Consider the following 18,559-nt stretch of genomic DNA (forward strand, 5'->3'; position numbering starts at 1 on the left):
TCTCTGCAGCTATCGATCAAGACCCCGATTGGGTCAGCGAACTCCCAGTAAAGTGCTTCGCCAGCACCTTAAGGTTCAGTAAAACCTTAGTCTATAGTCAAATTCGGACAGAGTGCTCCGCAGCTCTCTGTATCTTCAGTCACCTATTGAGTGCGTTGGGTCAGTGACAGGTCAGCTAAACCAGACAAGTCGGACGACTTCCCTAGGTGAACCCAGGGTAGATATACTGTTTGGGGCAGTGTACCACCCCCCAATGTTGCAAATGTGTCAGAATCCCTCAATTTGGATTGGTCCTAAGGTAGGATTTGGGTAACACACCAATCATAATACAACATTTTAAGCCTGCATTTGCATACTCGGGAACCGCCTAGCTAGATTGGGGTTCCCATGAGAAACTACACGGCAAACAGTAGCGTAATATTACAATGTAACATATAAGGAGCCACATTCGCTGTTCTTGCAGGGCAGAGGTGACTTTCTCAGGAACATCTTGCCCATCACTGCCAACTGGCTGTGTTCCATCAGTCAAGGTCCACTGTGCCTCAGAAAGTTGCGCAGGCGCAGAAAGAACCTCCAAGATGGCTCTCCTCTCTCTCAGACCCCCATTCCCCGCGGTACATGAAAAGTAAGCGAAAACAAATTAATACATAATAATGTCATTATGAAAACACATCACATGGTGGTACTTTCAACTTATCATCATAAAAATATACTTATGCAGTCTAAATGTTAGCTACATAGAAACACCAACAAGAGCAGTGGCACGAGCAGTACCACATTGGGCCAAGCTATGTATTACACATGCGCATAATTTTCCCTCCAACTCTGCAGACGCGTCAGGACACGTGAGTATGGCTGACGCATGCGCAGTAACTAAATACAAGCGGCGGCCATTTTAAGTGACTCGGGTAAATTATTTTAGTAAAACACATGTGCAAGCTTCTAAATCCTTATTCAAACTTAATATAAACGTTAGTAAAACATACACTTGTTACCTTATTACACATAAACGAGGTTCATGACTTCAGCAAGTCGCAAAATATGCGAAGCTTTGCTTCATCATGTTAACATCACATTATCGACAATATAGGTGAGTAAGCAAGTGTGGTCCTCAAAATGTTATCTTGTACTGTAGATTTATACATTTGTCATTGAATCTGTAAAGAATACTCATGGGGAAAACATTTAGATGTGACACCCTGACCTCTTATGTTCTCCTAAGGAGAAAATCAGATAAGGCATAGGTATATGATAGGCGTAGGCAAGTATACACACTGCAGCGTGTATAAAAAAACACTTGGAAAGCTGAAGGGTCATGTACCTGAAGCATTTCTTCCAAGCATTGGAGACCGATGTGGGCCGCAGTGAATGGGCGCTATCTTGCAAGTCCTTAAATAAGGGAATGTAGTCCTCTTTGCGCGGCTGGAAGTTATTAATTAGAAAAACAGTGGGTGCCAGGTTGTATTTTTTTCTGAAGGGAGAACCATAATATGAACATTATTTTAATAGTCATTTGCTTTTAGGCCACAAAGAAATGTGTTTTTCTAAACTATAAAAATGCATTCGGTAGAAAGATAATATAGTGATGGAAAAAACATAAAAGTATATTTAGAAAGAAAAGGAGAAATACGTTTAGCCTTCTGTTGGTGAGTTCTAGGATACATTTGGTTTAATTGAATAAAGAAGATTGCTGAATCTCAAATTCATGTGGGAAGTCTTGTGAAGCTAATCAGATGTCATGGTAAACGTAATGGTGCATTCAGATCGAAGCGAGCAATTTATTACTCATGGTCCGAATGCATGAAGAGTCAGTTTCTTCTTTCCATTTTGCTTCAGTAAATAATTCTATGTAAATATTTAGCTAAAAAATGAAAATGGAAAATAGAAGGACTGTCCAAAGACGTGCTACGTAAAATACAGTTGAAATTATAAAATGCTGCAAGAATTACAAAACGCAAAATATTTTGATTCTGACATTCAATTCCTTTGGTTGAATACTGTCCAGTTTCTTCATCCTGTAAATCTCCCCCATGGAAGTTTTTTTTTCCATAGATCATGTTTTGCATTTTGTGATACTACCCCAAGCATCTGATATCTTAATTGGCTCATATAGTGTCTTTTTTTCACTGAAATGCAGTGCATGCGCAACTTGGTTCTTGGTCCTTTGAATGCTTTTGGGTTCACTCAACCTTATGTTTAGGTCACTGTATGTCTGTGCAAATGTAATAGTCAGTTCAATAGAAAATGTGTTGTCTGTAATGGCAGTGAGCTACCAAACCATGCATACTCCACACTACGCCACTGCACTCAAAACCACTCCTCTCTACAACACTCTATTCTACTCTGTGGCCCTCCGCACTATACCTCGTCACTCCATTCTGTGACACGACACCCCACTCCACTCCACTCCACTCCACTCCGATATGCCACTCTATTACACTCCACTCTAACACACTCTCATACACACCACACCACTCCCCTCTACGTCACTCCCGTCTAGACCCCTTCACTCAAGACCCCTCCACTCCATTCCAATTATCCCACTCCAATCCAATCTACCCCACTCTACTCCAATGTACCCACTCACGTCTACCCAAATCTATCCACTCCACTCAAATCTACTCCACCCCAATCTACCCCACTTCACTCCACTTCAGTCTACCTCATACCTCTCTAATCTACACCACTCCACTCAATCTACCCAACTCCACTCTATCCTAGTCCACCCCACTCCACTACAACCTACACTACTCCAATCCACTCCAACGTACCCCACTCCAATGTACCCCACTCCACCCCAATCTAACTCACTCCAATCTACCCTGCTCGACTTCAGTTTACCCCACTCCACTTCAATCGACCCCACTTCACCCAATCTACCCCACACCACTCTGCCACAATCTACCCCACTCCAGTCTACCACAATCTACCCCACTCCAATCTACTCCACTCTACCCCAGTCTACCCCAATATACATTGTCAAATTTACACTTGACACTGCCATAGCGCTACAAGAAATAACATGTACTATTATTGCAGTGTGAGTCTGTCATAGTACGGTAATGGAGGAGTTCAGGCAGGGACCCCATACCTTGTCAAATTTCCCATGGACACCTCTTTTCCTACACACAAGCTATGCCATCTTCGCACAATGGTCCATCCCTCATGTCCATTCCACGCACTCCAGATCTCTTTGTACAGTCAGGAAGCCCATTCCTATCAAAGAACGTGTGTGGCGCGAGCCCCAGCTTCAATAATAATGCCCCAAAGGATGCACTTATGGTCCAACCCCAAACCTCAGCATTCGGCTCTTCCCAGGGTTCTGCTGATGTCTCGCCAATACATACACACCACTGGGCACTCCCACATTGTGTAGCACTTCAAGCTAACAGGGTCGTCATCGGGACTATCAAGGTCATCCTCTCAGACCCGTCTCCGTTCTTCCAGAGTGTCGGGTGACTGTATCACTAAACATCTGTAGCACATGGTCACTTTAAGCAATGAAAGAAGTTACTTGTGTCACATGTTGTTCAGTCTTTTCTTGCCGCTGAAAGGGTGGGTTTCATGACTACCTGGAACTTCATTATAACAGTGCACACAACGGTGGCTTAGGTGTCATTCCTGGTGATGTCACAGACTGTCGACAAGTATGCTTAGCTTATAACTTTGCAATTATACTATACCTAGTTCTGACTAATGTTATGGGCTAATGTGCTTTATTTTTCCAGCATTTCACAAAATAGTCTTGAGTAGAAGGTTAGCGGTGCATAATGATAATCCCCTATTGAAGTGATATTTGAATACATGCAGCTCAGCGTAGCCATTGTTGCTGTCCTTTGGTCTTCATACAGGAACCACACACCCCTTTGGCTGAAAAGGCTCTTGGTGACTGATATAAGGGCGTGGTAGGGAGAATCCACAAGAAGTCTTGGCTCGAAGTTCCAAAAGAGCTTTTTCGAGATCCCAGCCTCAGGCCTTCAATGGCTCTTTCACCTCTAGAAAAGTAACTTTCAGCATGTACAAAAGGCTAACATTTTGTTGCAGGATCAGCTAATCATAGTTCCAATTAAACCTGAATCCTCACTTGCCAACTGCCAAGGATAAGGTGAATTACTTAGAGTTTCTAGGGATACATCATCCCTGCAGTCACGTAGCTCACACTATACTAACACCACACACATTAAAATACCAAACACATGTGAGCATACACACAATTACAAATGCAGTCACAGAATATCTGTCCTTTCCGTAGTACTAGATGCTTATTCAGTTCCATCCGAAACTACAGGAGCAGTGCAAGAGGTGAGTGTATACTAAGACTATGGATTGGTATGGAAAAGAGCTCGTACTCGAGGACCGGACAGACTGATCTAGTTGTGGCTGTACTACGGCAGAGCGGGGTGCATTTACTGAAAATTACGGATTTGCTCACTTTGAAGCAAGGATACTAGACTCACTCGCAGTCTAAAGCATGTGGGATGGAATTATCACCACATGGAAAGTTGCTACAAATGACATTGAAGCCTTGAGAAGATCGCGGGACGATTTCCCAGTTTGTACGATGATACATGTGTTGGCTGATCAGAAAGAAAAGAGTAAAAGAAAGAGAACATTTTGGAAACTGTGTTTATAATTTGTGTATACTTGCATTGGTATTTAATATTACTCTACAGACGTGTGCTGAGGATTTTGTGAATTAGAAAGGAGATTGAGCTGGGGATCTGGGGGCTGGTGTGGGAGCCGGGATGAGTCTAGGCTGTGAGGATCAGCTAAGACGGAGTGGTGAAAGCAGGCGAAGGCAGCAGGGAGCAGCACAACAAGCTATGGTTGAAGCACTGCAACTGTGGGTGGGATCTGGTGTGTGAGGTGACTGGTACTGCAGGCTGAGGGTGTGGTGCAGCTGAGAGAAGAATTTACAGCTCAAGAGGTACTTTTTGGCCCTTCGCCGAGTCCCACTGGCCTTCGTAACAGCCACTGTGAAGAAAGGTGGGGCGGTCACCTGTGGTCACACATGCTGTGTTTGCTGCTTTTGCAGCCTTGATGTAGACCAACATCTGGGTCTTGCTGGCCGACATAGCAATTGCGCTCTACAGGGGCTGGGATCGGAGGGGAGAGGCTACATTGGTGTGTGAGATGGGAGCAGTACGTGGAGGGGCCAGTGAAGTTGAGGAGAGTTAAGTGATGTGGGTTGGAGTAGGAGGAGGGACTAGGATGAGGCTGTTGGGATGCAGGACCACAGGCTAAGGCTGCAGTAAGCAGCAATTCTGGAGAGCAAGGAAGGTCGGGCAAAAAAACGTTTTTGTTTTGAATGTCACTATTGCAAATGGGGAAGAAAAAGCAAACAGGCTCAGATGCCGATGCGTCATTATGCTGGACATAGCAAACTATTCCCTAATGCTTCTTCCAATTATACTGCTGCTTGCTCACAGAGCAATATTATGGGCCAATACTATCTCATTATTCTGGTGGGGTCATCTTCTTGCACGGTGCTAAGTTATTGCTTTTAAGGGAAACTCAGGACTCAGATCATTCAGGAGAGCAATAACTTTTTGTCCAACTCAGATCTTTATTTGGATAAGAAACTTACTTTAATAGACATGCTTAAAACGGTATACTGCAGCAGGTATAATATGCACTGCCATTTAGGCTACTGATCCTTGGGATACTGGCTTTACTGTCTTCCTCTTATTTCTTTTACATGAGTCCCCCCTCTTGTGAGTCTAGGCAGATCCCCTTTAGGTTAGTTTTGTGAGGCATTAAGACTCAGGTGCAGGAACCCATGTTCAAATATGGTTGTGCTGAGTTCAGTACAGTCTCCTAGATACTGCATCACCACAATGCAGATCCCTATGCGTTTCAACACCGAATCTCTCGATCATGCCCGCTTCTAGGCTGAGACAGCATTGTTGCAGGACTGGCCCATGGTCTGGGTAGGTCGCAGCAGGATGGAGCTGCCAGAGCTGCAGCTGTGGGTCCTTTAGTGATTGAGGATAATGGAAGCCAGTGAGCGTTCATGGCATGCATTAGACCTGCTTCTGTGTCACTGGGCAGCAGATGAGCCACCACTTACATAGGTATCACAACAGCAAGCTAGCAGCCATGGGATGCACTTTGTAAAATACAGTGGTGACCTTCATGGCCACAAGTCTTGCCTGCAACGGTGACGTTTATGACTTCTGTGGCAACATCAGCTGCAGAAACAGTTCTGGGGTTTGGTGGCTACATTCACCATGGCAACAGTTCTTGATTTAAGCAGCAAGGTCAGTCGTCATTGCTCCTATTGCAAGGTCGGCTGCCTGCCCATGATTCCCTCTTTGAAGCACACTTCTGGAGAAACTGCACCGACTCTATTCAGACTTGCAGATCACTTTCTGCAGTCTTCTTTCTCCTGGTAGACCCTCCACACTAGAATCTGGCAGTTACGGGCACTACCTGGACAGTTACACCTCCTGCGGCTTGACAGGCTCTTTCACTTCTCTTAGCAATGGCTTCATTTAAAAAATCTCTCTCACACATATGAAAGTCCCACCCCAAACACATACCAAATGACAGTATCACAGGTGCACTAATCAGCAGCTCCACTCAGCAGGAGCTGCTTAAGTGAATTTTAAGAGTGTTGTCGCCTCCCTCCATTTTCAGGACTGACAGTAATATTCTTCAACTTTCTCTGAAAACAATCTCAATCAATCAATCAATCAATCATAACACTTGTATAGCGCGGTACTCACCCGGAAGGGTCTCAAGGCGCTTGGGGGAAGGGGTCCGCTACTGCTCGAACAGCCAGGTCTTGAGTTGTCTCCTGAAGGCGAGGTGGTCCTGGGTCAGCCGAAGGTGGATGGGGAGGGAGTTCCATGTCTTGGCCGCCAGGTAGGAGAAGGATCTGTGGAGTGGAGTAGTGTGGCTCACTGGTTAGAGGCAGCAGGCCTGAGAGCAGAAGTCAGCCCGGGACCAGGGTTCAATTCCCGACGCGGCAGGGTCGTGTACCTTGGTCAGCGGACTTGATAATTCTCGCTTCGGTGCTTACTCTAATCAGGGGTTCCACTCGGCAACTCTGGGCATTAGCTTGCCTAATCTCCACAACGGCCCCACCAATTCCGGGGATGCCTGGCTCCACCTTGGGGACTCCCAGCAAGGGACCATCCCACAGGGAAAGCCAGGACGGGTTCCCCAGAGTTATACAGCGCCGGGACGCCCTGTTGCTGGGGCAGCTGTGCGCTTTACAAGTATACTACATTTACATTTTACATTTACATTTACATCTGCCTCCAGCGGTGGCTCTTCGGATGCGTGGTACGGTGGCGAGGGCAAGGCTAGCAGACCGTAGCTGGCGGGTGGGCGTGTAGAAGGTCAGGCGGTCGTTGAGGTACTTGGGGCCCAGGTCGTGGAGAGACTTGTGTGCGTGGGTGAGGAGCCTGAACATGATCCTCTTGTTGACGGGGAGCCAGTGCAGGTCCCTCAGGTTGCCGGAGATGTGGCTGCGTCGGGGGATGTCCAGGATGAGGCGGGCGGAGGCGTTCTGGATGCGTTGGAGTCTTTTCTGTAGCTTGGCTGTGGTTCCGGCGTAGAGGGTGTTTCCGTAGTCCAGTCTGCTGGTGACGAGTGCCTGGGTGACAGTCTTCCTGGTCTCGGTCGGGATCCAGCGGAAGATCTTGCGAAGCATACGCAGGGTGTTGAAGCACGATGAGGAGACGGCGTTGACTTGTCTGGTCATCGAGAGGGAGGGGTCCAGGATGAAGCCCAGGTTGCGTGCGTGGTCTGTTGGCTTGGGGGCAGTGCCCAGGGCTGGGGGCCACCAGGAGTCGTCCCAGGCGGAGGGTGAAGGTCCCAGGATGAGGACTTCCGTCTTGTCTGAGTTCAGTTTCAGGCGGCTGTTCTTCATCCACTCGGCGACGTCTTTCATCCCTTCGTGGAGGCTGGTTCTGGCGGTGTCGGGGTCTCTGGTGAGGGAGAGGATCAGCTGGGTGTCGTCGGCGTAGGAGATGATGTTGAGGTTGTGTTGGCGTGCGATGGTAGAGAGAGGTCTCATGTAGACGTTGAAGAGGGTGGGGCTGAGTGATGATCCTTGCGGGACGCCGCAGATGACTTCGGTGGCCTCGGATCGAAACGGGGGGAGGCGGACTCTCTGTGTTCTTCCGGCAAGGAACGAGAATATCCACGTCAGTGCCTTCTCTTGGATGCCGGTGTTGCTGAGGCGTTGGAATAGGGTGCGGTGGCAGATAGTGTTGAACGCTGTGGAGAGGTCCAGGAGGATGAGTGCCGCTGTTTCCCCGTTGTCGAGCAGGGCTCGGATGTCGTCGGTGGTTGCGATGAGGGCGGTCTCGGTGCTGTGGTTGGCTCTGAAACCGGACTGCGGGGGGTCGAGGGATCCATTTGTCTAGAGAAAGGCGGCAAGCTGTCTGTTGGCGATCTTCTCGATGACTTTGGCAGGAAAAGGGAGGAGCGAGATGGGGCGGAAGTTTTTGAGGTCGGTGGGGTCCGCTGTTGGTTTCTTCAGTAGGGTGCTGAGCTCGGCATGCTTCCAGCACTCCGGGAAGGTGGCGGTGTTGAAGGAGGTGTTGATGACGTCCCGGAGTTGGGGTGCGACAATGTAGTCGGCCTTGTTGAAGACGTGGTGGGGGCAGGGGTCGGTTGGAGAACCGGAGTGGATGGTGTTCATCGTGCGGGCTGTGTCTTCGGTGGTCACCGTGGTCCAGGTGCGGAGGGTGGCGGTGGGGTGCGTTGGTTCGACGGTTAGGTGCGTGGATGGTGCGCCGAAGCTGTTGTGGATGTCGGCAATCTTGCAGTGGAAGAACGAGGCGAGGGAGTCGCAGAGATCTTGTGAAGAGGTGATGTCGTTGTTGCCGGTGCTGGGGTTGGAGAGCTCCTTGACGATGCTGAAGAGTTCCTTGCTATCGTGGGCGTTGTTGTCCAGTCGCTCCTTCAGTGATTTCTTCTTGGTGGTGCGGATGAGCTGGTGGTGCTTGCGGGTGGCGTGTTTGAGGGCGGTCATGTTGTCGGTGGTCTGGTTGAGGAGCCAGGCTTTCTCGAGGGTGCGGCAGGTCTTCTTGGAGTGAGGTTGCGGGCTGCTTCGTTGGGGTCCGGGGTGCTGGCAGGTGGGTTCTGGCTGAGGGAGGTGGTGAGCTGGTCGGCGGTGATCTTGCTCCAGCTTATGTGAGGAACCTGTTGCGGGTGGTGGTGGGTTGTGGTTTTTCTGAAGCTGAAGTGGACGCAGCTGTGGTCGGTCCAGTGAAGTCCGGTGGAGTGGCTGAAGGTGATGTGCTTGCTGGATGAGAAAACGGGATCAAGCGTGTGGCCGGCGTAGTGGGTGGGGGTGTTGACCAGTTGCTTAAGTCCGAGGTTGGCTAGGTTGTCCAGCAGGGTGACGGTGTTGCGGTCCTTGTTGTTCTCCAGGTGGAAGTTGAGGTCCCCTAGGAGGATGTAGTCAGCGGAGGGGAGGGCTTGTGGGCTGATGAAGTCTGCGATGTCTTCGCTGAATTGTGTGCGGGGTCCTGGGGGTCTCTAGATGAGGGTGCCTCTGAGGGTCGTCTTTGGGTCGGTGTGAATCTGGAAGTGGAGGTGTTCGGCGGTGGCGTAGGTGTCGTCGGCGTCGGTCGTGATGCGGATGGTGTTCTTGTGGACGATGGCGATGCCTCCTCCAGTCTGGTTGACGCGGTCCCTCCTGATGATCTTGTATCCGTTCGGGATGGCGATGGCGATGTCGGGGGCTGAGGAGGCGTTCATCCATGTTTCAGTGAGGAAGGCGATGTCTGGTGATGTTGTGTCGAGGAGGTTCCAGAGTTCGACGGCGTGTCTGTGGACGGAGCGGGTGTTGAGCAGGATGCACTTGAGGTCGCTGCTGGAGTTTGGCTTGGCGGACGCGGTGCATGTTCGGAGGCAGGTGAACTTGCAGGTTGTGCAGGTGAAGGGTCCGTGGAAGCGTTTCGGGGCGGCCCGGCAGCAGGTGGGGTTCCGGCCGGCATTGAATGCGATGAGGGCCGCGGCGTCGTAGGTCTGTCGGGACGTCTTGCATCGTCGGGGGCCAGGGGTCCTGGCGCTGGGCGCGGTCCAGGCGCGGACGGGCGCAGACTGGCTTACCTTTGGCGCGCCTTCGGCGCACAATCGGCGCTCCCGCTGCGCGTGACCGCTGCGCGTTCGCGCGGTCGCCATTTATGGCTAAGTGGGTGGGAGGAGCAGCTCGGAGGCGGGAGCGGGGAGGACAGAAAACAAAAGGGGGCGTGGCCGCGTGAACGGCGGCGGGAAGAGGGTGGGCCAGGCACAGGGGGACAACAGGAAAATAAATACAATAGGCAATAATAACGCACACAGGCACAGGGGGACAACAGTAAAGAACACCAAAGGCAATGAAAAATACAGCAGAATAACACTATAATACGAACAACACGGCGGAGGTGCCGGGGCAGGGAACAGCGAGGCAGGCAACTAAGGCGGCAAGGCAAACAGCGTAACGAGGCTGCGAGCAGCAGCGAGGGGTGAGGGGCACACACACAACTGGTGGCCGTGCGGCGCGTGGGTGTCCTGAGAACAGGTCACACTCACCTGCGCCGCGCGGTCGCCATTTATGGACAAGTGGGAGGGAGGAGCAGCTGGGAGGCGGGAGCGGGGAGGACAGAAAACAAAAGGGGGCGTGGCCGCGTGAACGGCGGCAGGGAGCGGGGTGGGCCAGGCACAGGGGGACAACAGGAAAATAAATACAAAAGGCAATAATAACTGTTGTATTCTGAGATTTACATTGCCATGTAAGTCAGCCTAGGTCTTCCTAGCTGCTCAACCAGAGCATGAGATGGTGACAGAATGTTGGCGTGCCTGTGATGAATGGAATGCCTGGGTGCCTGTGTGTGTGAGTGGGTGACAGTTGGAGATGGGCTGAGCAGCTAGGCAAGCTGCTCCTGGTGGGGCTGACAGGGACTGGCATAGGAGTACAAGAACTGGATATAGAGTTGTACCAGGTTGATCTCTGTTTATCCTACTTGAGGTAGATCAATAAAGAAAACTTCATGAAACCTACAACCAGATTACAGGTGTCTTCTTATGCAAACCACAACATTATTTTTGGCGACGAGGACCAAGGACCAAGACCCAAGCGTACTTAAGGACTGAGCACAGATCCAGAGACTCCTAAGAAATCTTTGTAACCAGAGTAACTTGAAGAAAAATAATGAAAAGAAAAGTATGGAGTAAAAGGCAAGTTAGCCCCACCAGTGTCCAGTCATCGGACGGCCCCAACTTGTTGCCTGACTTTACTCCATGGACTAAGACCACAGGTATGGCCTGTTTGCAGTTTGGGTATGACTGTTGAGACTTTTACCCTGCAGTATGGATGTATCCACAGTGCAATGGAACTGTAACTGACCAAGATTAGAGTTATGGTGTAACTCTGTGAAGTATGGAGCACCTGTGGCTGTTCAAGAGATGAGTTATGGACTAACTCAGTGAATATTTTCACTTCTACCACACAAGAGAGCTGTGGTTATGCCAAGTTTGCTGTCTTAATTACTCATAGCAAGCTCAAATTTATTTTGACTTATGACTTATTCCCCCTGTACTTAAGTCGACTGCAAATGCTGTATCAGATGTCCTTTGAAATCTCACTGTGTGGTCAGAGGTGGTCATCATTTGGTCTACGCAGCTTTTACTAATTTCCACATGTGCGCACTAGAAGAGAAGAATTTCATTTTGTCTAAAGTGACACTGTCTGCACTCTTTCTGACTGTTTATAAATGACACTCCAAGAAACAGAGCATAGCTGAGGCGAGTGATTTAATCGGACTAAAAACTGTTGAAAATAATTTACACAACTAATTGCAGCATAGGTTGAATATTTGATTAATAAACAGCCGAGTGTAAAGTTGGTGCTTATAATAAACTGCACGATGCTGTGTTGGAGGAGTTAAGTACTTTATTTATCTAATTACAATATCTGCTGAGGAGCGCCGGCCGGCGCTTCCTAACGGTGTTTTCTCAGCGCGCAATCAGGCTGCGCGCGCAGCTTGCCGACATGGTCGTCGCACGTCACGCCTACGTGACGTGCAACTACTAGAATGCGTCCACTACATATCTCCCCCTTTTTTATCAAACAAGATGAGTCACTTACAGTTCCTTGTCCATTTCAAAATCTCGATACCTGGAAGGTCTTACCACCTGCCTTCCGCTCCTTGTGACCCTGACTGGGTTCTCCATTGTCTCTTGACTCTGCAACTCATTGCTTACTGTTCCTTCGTTCAGAGCTCCCTCTTCATGCGTGCTTCTCTCCAACCTGTCCCATTCCATTCCTTGACTTCCATTTTCTCCTTCCTCTTCACTTTCCGTTCCTGCTCTTACTCCGCCTCGCTGCTCCGCGGTCTCTTGACTCCTTTCCACCTCAGAACCTTCCTTGTCTTCCCAATCGGTGCCCTGTTGCTCCCAGCCCAAAACCTTATTGCACCTGGCCATGCGGTCTTGGGACCACACGTTTCCGTCGCTTAATAGGGCTGCCCGATCATACACCTCGACCACTTGCAACGGCTTGCTGTACTTGCTGTCTCCCTTCTTCTGCAGGGTGGCCAATCTTACTCTTACCCACTCTCCTTGCTCCAGACCGGTGCCTTTGACATTCCTACGTCTGTTGTAGTGGTTGCTGTAAATTGTCTGTGCTTTTTCCAGGTTGGCCCGCACCACTGCAGGGGACCATTCACTGGTGATAAGCTTTTCCTTCCACACTCTGTTATCGTGGGTAAAGGGTTCACGTCCTCTCAGTATTTGGAATGGACTATACCCCGTACCAGTGGGTGTTATTCTATAGGCCCATACCATGTTCTCTAGCGCCTTCTCCCAGTTCTGTGCACTTGATATGGCTGCTTGTATGGCTCCCATCACTACCCTGTTAAATCTCTCCACTAAACCGTTTCCAGCCGGATGGTAGATTGCAGTATGTTTGACAGTGACGCCATTTCTTTGCATGAACTTGTTCCACTTTTCTGACGTGAACTGGGGTCCGTTGTCACTCAAAATCGATTTGGGTATTCCTTCCCTCGTGAAAGTCTCTGACAGAAATGTAAGGATGTTCTCTGTGTCCATGGATTCATCTATTCTCAACTCTGGCCACTTCGAATATCGATCCATGAGGACACACACGTATTTCTGTGTACCTTGGTCATCTAGGACCGGTCCCAAAATGTCTATGGATAGTTCCTCCCACGGATTAGAAGGGGGGTCAAACTTTCCCATCGCTGGCCTCAATGGTTTTAATGTCTTGTCTGCCCGTTGACATTGGGGACACTCTCTGACATGCCTTTCAGCCCTTATGTCCATGCCTGGCCACCAGTAATTTTGTTTGGCACGCGCTTTGAGTTTCCCTATGCCCAGGTGTCCCTCATGTAGCAAGTCCATCAGTTTTGAAGTGAGGTTCCTTGGGGGAATCACCTTATCCCCTCTGTATATGAAGATTCCTTTGTCTCCTAACGACAGTTCTTCCCGCACTTCGAAGTACGGCTTGAGACTTGCCCTCACGTTCCTTTTGTCCGGCCATCCCTGTACGATGTACCTCTTCACTTCCTTTATGTCAGTGTCCTCTTCATATGACTCTGTCCATTCTTGTAGACTGATCAGTTTCTCTTGGTCCTCTATTAGAGCTACCAACTCTCCACTGCCGACATGGTCTTCCTCTCCTGGCTCCATGGCAGCTGCCCTGCTCAGATAATCCGCTACTCGGTTCCGGCTTCCCGGAATGTACTCGACATCGTACCTGAACTCGAGCAACTTTAGAGACATTTTGGATATCCGGGGGGTGGCACTGGCATGTCCACTCGACGTCAGCACCTTCACCAACGGTTTGTGGTCTGTCCTGAGTAGGAAGCGTGTTCCCCACAGAAATTGCCGGAATCTCGTCATGGCCCATACGACCGCCAGCATTTCTTTCTCGATCACGCTGTATTTGCTTTCCGTGTCTGACAAGGCTCTGGACGCAAAGCTGATGGTCTCCATTTCCCCTCTGCCTCTGTCTTGCATGAGTACAGCACCCAGGCCTTTGTCGCTGGCATCTGTCGTCAGTACGGTGGTGCCTTGTGGGTCGTACCCTTTGAGGGGAACAGCTCCAGTGACATCCCTTTTGATCAACTCGAACTCTGCTTGGGCTTCTGGTGTCCACTGGAACACTGTGCTGTCTCTGGTCAACAGCCTCAAGTTGTGGGTCTTGGAAGCGAAGTGTACCACAAACTTGCTGTAGTACTCCGCCATCCCCAGGAACGACCTGACTTCTTCCTTGTTCCTGGGCGGCGGTGCTTCAGCGATGGCTTTGACATTTTCCGATTTGGGGGTAACGCCCTGTCGTCCGATCTCGTGACCTAGGTACGTTACTGACTGCAGTCCCAACCGACACTTCGACCACTCCGCCGTGAGGCCTTTGTTCTCTAGTGTTTTCAACACCTTTCCCAGCTTCTGATCATGATCCTGCTGGTCTCGGCCCATCACCAAGATGTCATCCTGGAAATACTGGACATCCTTGCAGTCTCTGAACAGTTGGTGCATCATTTTCTGGAAGACAACAGCTGCTGAGGCCAGCCCAAAAGGCATCCGACAAAATTGGTAACATCCAAACGGGGTGATGAAGGATGTGAGCCGTTTGCTGTCCGGGTGAAGTGCAATTTGGTGATAGGCCGAGGTCAAGTCGATGGTGGAGTACCACTGCACCCCCCTGGTCTTAGTCAACATTTCCTCGATCCTGGGGAGGGGAAATTTCTCCACCACAATATTCTTATTCAGTTCTCTTAGGTCCACACAGAGCCGGACCTTCCCATTTGGCTTCATTACGACCACCAGGGGCGCCAACCATTCTGCACAGGTTATCGGCTCTATTATTCCTTTCTTTTCCAGCTCCTGGAGTTCAGTTTGGACTGCTTCTCTCACCGCAATCGGCACATTCCTCACCTTGTGGGCTACCGGAATGGCCCCTTCCTTGAGCACAATCCTGTGTTGGAAGTTTTCCATCCGTCCCACTGTGCCACCAAACACTTTCGGGTAGTTCTCCTTCCATTTGTTCATGTCTGGCCATTCTTCTTGCTCTGTAAGTAATATTTGTTCTTTTCCTCCTGGATCCAGTTTTATTCCTAGGTCCCCTTGGTCTAGCCATCCCAGGACCGAGGGTCCTTTTTCCGCAATGTACAGCTTGCACCATGCTGACCGGCCCCTGAATTCGAACAGTAGGCGGCGGAACCCCAACATTGGAATGCGGTCGCCATTGTAGGTGACAGGTCGGATGTCTAACTTTTCCAACTCCGGTCCCAACTTGGGTCTGAATGTTTCTTCCCATACTGCCTGTTGGATGATGGTGAAGGGGGATCCTGTGTCCGCCACCACGGTGATGGTGATACCTCCCATTGACATGTCCAGGATGGGTTTGGTGGATTTCCTCCCTTCTATGCTCATTACCTGGTCATATATGCACAGGACGGTGACCACCTCTTCCTCTGCAACCTCTTCCAGATCTTCCTCCCCTTGCTCGACGCATTTCACTGTTTCCTTAGAGTGTTTCTTCCTACACACCTTTTCGTAGTGGCCCAGGATGCCGCAGTGTAGGCACTTGGCTCGGAATGCGGGACATCTTCTGTCGCGTGCGTCGTGGGACCAACTGCCACATCTGTAGCACGATTTCTTGTTGTCGCTCCCTGTTTGTTTTCCTTGCCATCTACTGGTTCCTTTGGTTGCTGGGTCTCTTCCTCTTTGGTCCTTACGGTGGTCTCCCTCTTGTATCCTGTTCACCATTGTTGGGGTGACCACTTCTTTCTTGGTCGCTGCCGCGCACCTCCTGGCAAGCTCCGCCCTTTTTACGATGACCATTACTTCTTTGAGCGTGGTGTCGCCGCTCGCCCACAACTTGTCTTGGACCTGTGTGCTCGTCGTGTGCATCACGATCTGGTCTTTTATGAATTCATCCTCCCACCGTGCGTATTTACACGGGGCCGCTAGTTTCCTCAAGGCCCCTACATATTCCTCTATGGTTTCTCCAGCCCGTTGTTTCCTTTGCTGGAAGTTAAACCTATCCACAGACACACATATGGTGGGACGGTACCTCTCATCCAGGTCTTCCACTGCATGGGCATAGACGTCCGAGTCGTTGTCCTCTCTCTTCTTGGGCACCAGGCTCTTGTAAATCCTGAGACCCTCCGGTCCCAGGTTCAGCAGCAGAATACGTTTCTTTCTTTGGGGGGTGAACTTCTCTTCATTTTCATCCTCTAGGACCCCTATAAAATTATCGATATATTCCTTCCAATCTTCCCACTTCATCAGGGGTTCGCCAGGTTTCGGTAGGAACTGCACCGGCGCAATTGCATAGCCTGCCGGTGTGCTCATCCTCACCTCCCTGACCTCTGTCGCCTTGCTGGTGGGGCTCCCTGGGGCACTGTCCTGCACTTCTGCATGGGCGTCCTCCTGGGGACTCCTAGTTCTGGTCCCCTCTTCCTCCCTTTTGGTAGCCAGCTCTGTTCCTACCTTCCACGTAGTGATGTGAAGGTATTTTCAGTTATTGGTCTGCTGCAGGTTGCGGTGTTGCCTCTCCGGCCACTGCGCCGCTCCTCCGGTTGCTGTGGCACTGCCACGCTCCTCAGCCTGTCGTTCTCGGTGGCTCCGTCTTGCCCCCTCGTGCTCTCCACACTCCGGCCTGTTAGCGCCGCTCTGCGCCGTGTCCCAGTGGTCAGGGGGTTGCCTGTAGTGTAGCTGCCCACGTGGTGGGGGTTCGATTTTTTTTTTTCTTACTTGGTGTCAAGTGGATCCCCTGCCTCGTCGCCACTGTAAAGTTGGTGCTTATAATAAACTGCACGATGCTGTGTTGGAGGAGTTAAGTACTTTATTTATCTAATTACAATATCTGCTGAGGAGCGCCGGCCGGCGCTTCCTAACGGTGTTTTCTCAGCGCGCAATCAGGCTGCGCGCGCAGCTTGCCGACATGGTCGTCGCACGTCACGCCTACGTGACGTGCAACTACTAGAATGCGTCCACTACACCGAGCAACCTAGCATGAAACAAATGAGCGGCTGAGTGAAAAGGAAACTGTCTTTGTAGTACAATTAACTCTCGAGCAACCAGGCATGAAAGCGAGTAGAAAATGAAAAGAAATTGACAGAGCTCACATTTATCAAGGAGTGGAAATATACAATGCTTGTGCCGTTAATAGTGGATGTGTTGATGCCACGGAGTTTCTAATTATAAAGTATTTGCAATCCAAGTAATTACTATCCACGTCATGGTTACATCAAGAAATGTGTGCTGCGTTTACAGAACCAAGGTATTCAGTGTCCGACTGCATTAATGCCCAGTGCGAAGTTCTTTGACTTAGTTGTTCTGCCTTTTTTTGTGTAAAAAGACATCTATCAAACATGATTTTCTTAAGCTCAGTGGGAAATGTCAGTTTGATTTCGAATTCAAATGTAAAATTGCCTCGCGCTCCTCACCCTGTCAATGGTGTCATCCCGGAGTCTCTCCAGCCTTTCATGACGTCTTCGTGTCTTCACACTCTGCGAGGCTGCTACAGGACGTTTGGGACCAGGAGCGCGCCGTGTGCCATTCGGCTTGCGTCTACTGTGCGTGACTCCATTTTGTAATTGGTGGATGCAGGCAATGTGCAGTGACGCTTTCGGAATTCCTCAGTGTAACTTTTGCCGTCTGTGATGCTGAGCAGCTGTTGACTCGTTCATGGAGGGCGCAACACTTAATTGTGAGTGGCGTCTGGAACAGTCATTTCTTCTTTTGCTGCCTAATCAACTGTAATGTTCTTTCATCAGACTGTTTACTTGGGAGCAGTCTGCTGCAGTGCTGTTTTTGAGCCTGTAACCAGCATGATCATCCTGTGCACTCCGGTGTTTTGTTGGCACAGTTTTCGTGATTACAGTAAATATTGTGGCACAGGTACTAAGTGTGGGTTTTATTACCCTGAAGTGAAGCATATGGGCTAATACCAAGTCTGTGTTTGTTTTCATTCATCCTTTTGTCATTGCTCTAATTTGGATCAGAAATATGTTACTTTTATATCTTCATGTTGCAGCTGTTTTACTTGTAGGAATATCTTATAGCTGTAAGGTTAAAACATTATTAGTGTGTCTAGAGTTGTACTCGGGTGAGAGATCGCTCACCGGTGGGTAACGTAGTTGGGAAGTGTTCTTCTTTTATGGTTATAGTACTTGTATCCACCATGCAAATTTTGGTAGTTTGTGATGCCACAGTTTTAAGCTATTGCCAGCTTGGGGACATCTTTGTCTCTTGGAGAGTGGACATCACTGGTTTCCCCTTAGTTGAGGGTAGTTCTGGTTATGGTGGGTGGTCCCCATCATCCTGTGTTATGTGTTGGTAAGTCGCCTTGAGCTGCACATTTAAGTTTGTTGTGTGTAAGTCGCCCTGCGCGTCACGTGTTGTCCTGTGTAAGTCGCCCTGCGCTTCAGATGTTGTTCTGTGTAAGTCGTCCCGCGCTTCAGATGTTGTTGTATGTAAGTTTGTTGTTAGTTTCTGGCTTTGGGCGCTTGTCGTGGGATGTGCCCTCTCTTCACTACCAGTTGTTCTATTTTGTTTTTGGGAAAGGATGGGATTACTGCTAGTT

The 18,559-nt window shown here is 49.7% G+C and overlaps 1 long non-coding RNA gene across 1 annotated transcript in view; it reads right to left on the reverse strand.

The window, feature by feature from the left end:
- Positions 1-17,486, reverse strand: part of LOC144766765 (uncharacterized) — a 201,009-nt gene extending 183,523 nt beyond the window's left edge. Inside the window, exon 1 of the long non-coding RNA XR_013597917.1 lies at positions 17,421-17,486. This is a non-coding gene — a long non-coding RNA (uncharacterized LOC144766765). The remainder of the gene's footprint in view (positions 1-17,420) is intronic.
- Between the last annotated feature and the right edge of the window lie 1,073 nt (positions 17,487-18,559).

The sequence above is a fragment of the Lissotriton helveticus genome, chromosome 7 (genome assembly GCF_964261635.1).
Source record: "Lissotriton helveticus chromosome 7, aLisHel1.1, whole genome shotgun sequence".
NCBI lineage: Eukaryota > Metazoa > Chordata > Amphibia > Caudata > Salamandridae > Lissotriton > Lissotriton helveticus.